This window comes from Octodon degus, unplaced genomic scaffold (assembly GCF_000260255.1).
Source record: "Octodon degus isolate 3935 unplaced genomic scaffold, OctDeg1.0 scaffold00015, whole genome shotgun sequence".
NCBI lineage: Eukaryota > Metazoa > Chordata > Mammalia > Rodentia > Octodontidae > Octodon > Octodon degus.
The window spans coordinates 21,184,740-21,191,423 of NW_004524591.1; the positions used below are offsets into that span (position 1 = coordinate 21,184,740).

Below are 6,684 nucleotides of genomic sequence, written 5' to 3' on the forward strand. Positions count from 1 at the left end.
GATTACTTTGTTGCACCATTTGATTTTTTTCTAGACTCTTTCCTTACCCTGAATCTTGCAGTTGAGGTACAACACAACAGCAATGTTTCTATTTTGCTTCAATTCAGGTTGCATTTAAATGCCAGTGTTTTCCATGCTGTTGCATGTTCTTCATAAGCCTCTAATTTAGCATCTGCGAACTATTCCCTGCTAGTTGGCCAGGCTGTTTCCACTGTTTTGGGTTGTAGATAGTGCAGGATAAAACACCTTGCTCTCTGACTTTTGTGTTTCAGAGTTTTCCCTAAGAATAGATTATGCTTGTCCAGTTTACCTTGCTCCACGTTTGACTATTTTGCCTTGTTCTGATTAATTATTATTTTATCTTTTTGCTGGTTTGTTATACCTTTTTTCTACTATAATGGCTGGTTAATGTTTATAGTATGAATGTTTAATTTATCAGTTTGCCTTCCCAGTTAGCCATTTTGTGTATAGTACAAAATGTTACACTTTTATATGTTCTTCTATTCCTTGTGGACTGTACACTATCTTTTGCCACACATTTTCCTCTTCATATATATAGATATATCTATATATATCTATATATATATATTTAAATTTTTTTTTTAATTTTAGGGAAGGGTCTAGAGGGTGATCACGGTCTCACTACCTGATCGGACTCCTGTTTACAGCCTCCCACGTGCTAGGATTACAGGTGCGTGCCACCACGCCCAGTCTCAATGGCTGTCTCAGAGTGCCCTGAGGGTGGGGCCGGCACAGCAGGCCTGGGGGAGTCGAACCCTCCACGCCCCCACTCCCACTTCCCACTCTCCACCCCCCACCTCTTTACCCCCCTCTTCCCGCCCCTGCGCCTACTTGCAGGTGCTTTAATCTGCAGAGCTATTTGGTTGGCCCTCCTCTTCATATTTAATAAATACCACATTATACTGTTGTTATTTTTAAACAAGTATGTTCCTTTAAAAAGTATTTTATAAAATAGCTCCTCCCATCTAAATTTGCCCACAAGTTTGTCATTTCTATTGTTCTTCACTCCTTCATGTAGAGGTATAGATTTCAATTGGTATCATTTCTTATTTTCTATCTGCCTGAAGCACTTTCTTTAATATTTTTAGTAGGATAGATCTGGTGAATTCTTGACTTTGACTGGAAAAAAATCTGTGTTCTCTCTCTCTCTCTCTCTCTCTCTCTCTCTCTCTCTCTCTCTCTCTCTCCCCACCTCTCCCCCTCCCTCCTTCCCTCCCTCCCTCCCTCCCTCTCTCTCTCGAAAGTTCAGGGGCAAGAGGATTTGTTGCTATTATTAAATATGCTACTCCACTGACTTGTGACTTGCATTGTTTCTGACAAGTAACTTGTTGTCATTCTCATTTGTTCCTCTGTATAAGTTTTTCTCTTGGGCTGTTTTTAGATTTTTCTTTATCATTGGTTTACTACTTATACACAACTTGAATACGATATTACTTAAACTTGAGTTACTTTTCCTTGGAGTTTGTTGAACTTGGATCTATGGTTTTTACCAAATTTAGAAAACTTTTAACTTTATATTTAATTAATGGATTATTTTTATTATTATTATTGCACTGGAATCAAACTCAGGACCTTGTGCATGTTGGGCAATGCCTTATTACTGACTTAATTTTAAAAATAAACGTTTTTCCTAATTTTGAATCCTTATCCTAGTCTCTGGACATGATATTACATATATTATAGTCTGTTTGAAATTTCCCCCACTCCCTGACTCATTTGTTTTAGTCCAGTTCTGTTTCATTTTGGATAGCTTCTACTGCTTTGTCTTCATACTTAGTCTATATTATCTGAAACACTGTTGATTTCCTCCAGTGCATTTCACTCTTAAATATTATAATTTGTACTTTTAGCCAGTCTACTTGGATATTTATATCTTGCGTGTTTCTAACATGTTCTTTTTCTTCTATGCATGAAATATGCATATAATTATTTTGTTATTTTCTATTCCTATCATCTGTGTCATTTCAAAATCTGCTTATGTTGATTTATTTTCTCCTCATTAAGGGTTGTACTTTCCTCCTTCATGTTCCTAGTAATATTTGTCGGATTGTTACTTATACTTTAGTGGGTACAGGCTATTTTTATGTTTCTATAAATATTCTTGAATTGTTCCCTTGGATTTAGATAAATTACTTTGAAACTATTTTAACCTTCCAAGGGTTAGTTTTAAGCTTTATCTTCTGGGAGTGGAAGAGCATTTAGTCTAGGGCTATTTTCTTTTGCTACTGAGGCAATACTTTGAGTATGTTATGGAATGCCCCTTGAATTATATGGCTTTCTATTCTGGCTGATATAATCATAAGTTATTCCAATTTCCACATTATTTATACTTATTTATTTTGTGTGTTTGTGTGTATATGAAATAATTTTTTCCTCAGTTGACCAACTGTTGTATACTAAGTCCCATAATGTGCTTTTAATATCACTCTTTCTGTATGTGCTTATTTCTTTTTAATTCCAAAGGTTTGTTGCACAAAATGCCACAGAAAACATATCAAACTAATACATGGACAAGCTTTAAGAAAAATTCTGTATATACTAGCACTGATATTCATTCCATTGATCAAAAATATAAAGTCCCTGTCAATTTCTCTTAATGGGTCTTTAATAATAAAAACTCCTATACTTTTTTAAGACACCACTTAAATTTAAACACATTGTGATCTTACTAGTGTTTTTATTTTTGTAGTTTTTGTTAATACATATTTGCAGCACATATTATATTATATATATATATATATATATATATATTTTTTTTTTTTTTTTACAGTACCAGGGATAGAACTCAGGACCTTGTGCTTACCAGGCAGGCACTTATGCTGCTGAGCTATATCCCTGGCCCTTGTGATAATTATATTCACTGCGGAGCCCTTGGTACAGGTACATAACTTTTCATCCCTTTCCCTTCTTCTCTTTCTCTCTTCCTCCATCCAACCTCTCTGAATTCAGTAGTGTTGAGATCCATTTTTAAATGAACTGAAGTTCAGAGAACAATGCTGAGACCACAGGACCAGAAGATGTCAGTGCTACGATTTTAATTCTCCTATGAGGTTTGAATTCTTTAATCCTTTGTAGCAGTTTTCTCCAACTTTGGGTCTCCCGGCACATGTGTGGATCAGCATGCGGCTGAAGACTTGGGAGCATTTCTTTGTGGTCACACAGCTCTTTCTATGTGCACTCTCTTCTTTCTCCTACTTCTTCCTGAGAATTCTGGACCTCTTCTGATTATCAGCAATGACCCCTCAACAAATGGAGCTTGGCAGCTGTCCAGCATTCTCTTCCTTCACTGTGGCCCACAAGCAATCTCTGGGACATTAGCTTTAGGCAACTATGTGTCTCACAACTTTTGCTTCTCTTCTCTCAAGAATGATTGCCCTGTGCTATCTAATGTCTAATGTCTAGAATCATCGATCATGCAACATCTACTAATGGCTATTAATAAATTTATTTTGCATCCAAACTAGATTTATAAATGAAGGCCTGTTGCATGATATGGCATATGTTCTAATTTTATTTTGAGTTTTTCTTTAAACTTTATGCCTTAAGCAATATATCCATATCATCTATTGGGAGAAAAATGGTTTCACCAACATTTTGTCTTGCAATAGGAAGAAGAAAGAGAAATGAGTAAGAGAATAAAGATACTACTAATACTAGCAACTGTAAGATGAAGGCAGTATTTCAGGTAGATACATACTCACCAAGAGAATTCAACAGCAGTCTAGCATAAGAAAGTCTACAGATTTTAATGAATTGCTGGATAGTTTTGGCTCAACACAATCTTTATCTTAATGGAAGAAGCAAATATTAGGTGCCAGACATAGAATGTTATGTCATTGAGAGGGACTTGTTAGCTAAGGAGAATATCAAGTATTTGCCTTCCTCAAACTCAGCTTCATATAAGTCCACAACTCTAACCAAGTTCAGACCAGTGGACTGAGAGAGCTGATACTCAGTTCTGTAGACAGCACTTCCTAAGGTCACAAATCTAGAACCCTGACTCATGACCATGACACTGAAGTGGACAAGGCCACACCAATGAATTAGTCATGAGTGATATGGGCACATAGCATGCCCCTTGCTCCACCTGAGAAAACTGCCAGGGGCGAGCAAAGTGCTGCTGCTTGACGGCTTGTGAGACTGGAGTGGAGGTTGGTGTTGGACTGCAGACTGCAGCAAGTTTTTAAGGCAGGTGAGCTAAGGATCACCCTAGTTCTGCAGTTTTCTGATAAAGAGTTGGGGATAGTAGAACTCATTTTCCTGTGTGGCAGGCTGCAGGATGAGATTAAAGATCCAGAGGCTGGAAATTTACTGTGTTACAGTTGGCTTTCCTTTCTATTTGCAATGGGTGATACATTGTGTTAACTTGAGAAGTTTAGAAGTTCAGCTAAATGACTCAGCAGGGGTCAGGGTCCTTATGTTTGTGAAGTCTGGGGCTGTGCAAGAGCACAGAGATGGTGTGAGCGCTGCACCCACCTGAGGGTAAGTGGTAGCTTGTAGGCAAAGTAAGGGAAGAAAACAATTTTTCTCTGCGCTCCCCCTTGGTCTTGTTATTTTTGCTGTCTTCTGCCACCTTGAACTGTCGCCCCTGTGCCATCTACCCTGCCTCACAGCCAGCTGATGACAGACTGAACCCTCCACAAACTGAGCTAAATAAACCTTTCCTCCTTTCACTTTGGGTGTGGGATATTTTGGCACAGCAATGAGAAAAGTAATTAAGATACTATTGGTGTCAATGAGAAAGCCACCCAACTTGGGCGAGGCGAACAAGAGTAGGGAGAAATATTTTGCACATAGAATATAAATACTAAAAGAATATTTACATTGTGACAAATGTACAGATAATTTATTATAGAGACCACATTTTTGGTGGTTTGATTAATATTGCATGTTATCATTGAACTTTTGTTACTTTAAAAAGCATTTCAAAGAACATATACAGAGAGAAGATAAGTACATAATTGGTAACAAAAATGGTACAGACAGAGAAACTGAGGTATATATTATAAATAGTTCAGTGTAACATACACACACACACACACACACACACACACACACACACAGTGCAATCACAACCTCTGGTGAATATATAGTTTAAAATGTTATCATCAAAGAAGCGTTGCCGTGGAATGAAACCTCTCCAAGATGGTGGCGGCCGTGGCTGAGGAGGCAGGAGGATATGGAATATTATCTTGTAAAATGGAAAGGATGGCCAGATTCTACAAATACTTGGGAACCTTTGCAAAATCTCAAGTGTCCGTTACTGCTTCAGCAATTCTTGAATGACAAGAATAATTACTTATCTCAGGTAAAGAAAGGCAAAGCAATAATTCCAAAAGACAATAACAAAACTTTGAAACCTGCTATTGCTCAATACATTGTAAAGAAAGCTAAACAAAGGATAGCACTACAAAAGTGGCAAGATGAACTTAACAGAAAAAAGAATCATAAAGGAATGATACTTGTTGAAAATACTGTTGACTTAGAGGGCCCACCTACAGACTTTTACTACATTAATGAATACAAACCAGCACCTGGAATCAGCTTAGTCAATGAAGTGACCTTTGGTTGTTCCTGCACAGATTGATTCTTCGAGAAATGTTGTCCTACTGAAGCTGGAGTTGTATTGGCTTACAATAAGAACCAACAAATTAAAATCCCCCCCGGTACTCCCATCTATGAATGCAATTCAAGATGTCAGTGTGGACCTGATTGTCCCGATAGGATTGTACAGAAAGGCACACAGTATTCACTTTGCATCTTTCGAACTAGCAATGGCTGTGGCTGGGGTGTAAAGACCCTTGTGAAGATTAAAAGAATGAGTTTTGTCATGGAATATGTTGGAGAGGTAATCACAAGTGAAGAAGCTGAAAAACGGGGACAGTTTATATGACAACAAAGGAATCACATATCTCTTTGACCTGGACTATGAATCTGATGAATTCACAGTGGATGCAGCTCAATATGGAAATGTGTCTCACTTTGTGAATCATAGTTGTGACCCAAATCTTCAGGTGTTCAATGTTTTCATCGATAACCTCGATACTCGTCTTCCCCGAATAGCATTATTTTCCACAAGAACCATATATGCTGGAGAAGAACTAACTTTTGATTACCAAATGAAAGGTTCTGGAGATACATCTTCAGACTCTGTTGACCACAGCCCTGCCAGAAAAAGGGTCAGAACTGTGTGCAGATGTGGGGCAGTGACGTGTAGAGGTTACCTCAACTGACTGTTAGAGGAATACAGCTGGTGATAATGGTAGTTTGGTTTTCCCTAATGTTAATACTTGTAAAAGCAATGGACTGTTCCATATATATTACTGTTGCAATTCTGAAAACACAGGGTCACATAGGCTAATTTGAAATGGACTTACTTGGTTAGATCCCAGGCAGGCGCACACTTTAAGTCTGAGCACAGACGTGTGCCCCTTTCTGTGTTTGGAACGTGTTAAACCGAAAAGGTAACAATTGCTGAGATGAGATGTTCATCTTGCCATATACTTTGACTTCAAAGACAGTTAATTTGTTTGGAAAAATAAAAGTTCTGGTTTTTATTTCAAAAAAAAAAAAAAAAAAAGAAGCGTTGCCGTTAATCCCCCTCTGAATACTCCCTCTAACTTGTTCATTGTTCTTCCCACTTCCAGAAGCAGTTCTGCCTGT

The 6,684-nt window shown here is 37.8% G+C and overlaps 1 pseudogene; it reads left to right on the plus strand.

Annotated features, from left to right (window-relative positions):
* Positions 1-5,160: 5,160 nt before the first annotated feature.
* Positions 5,161-6,414, plus strand: LOC111815364 (annotated as a pseudogene).
* The last annotated feature ends 270 nt before the right edge of the window (positions 6,415-6,684 follow it).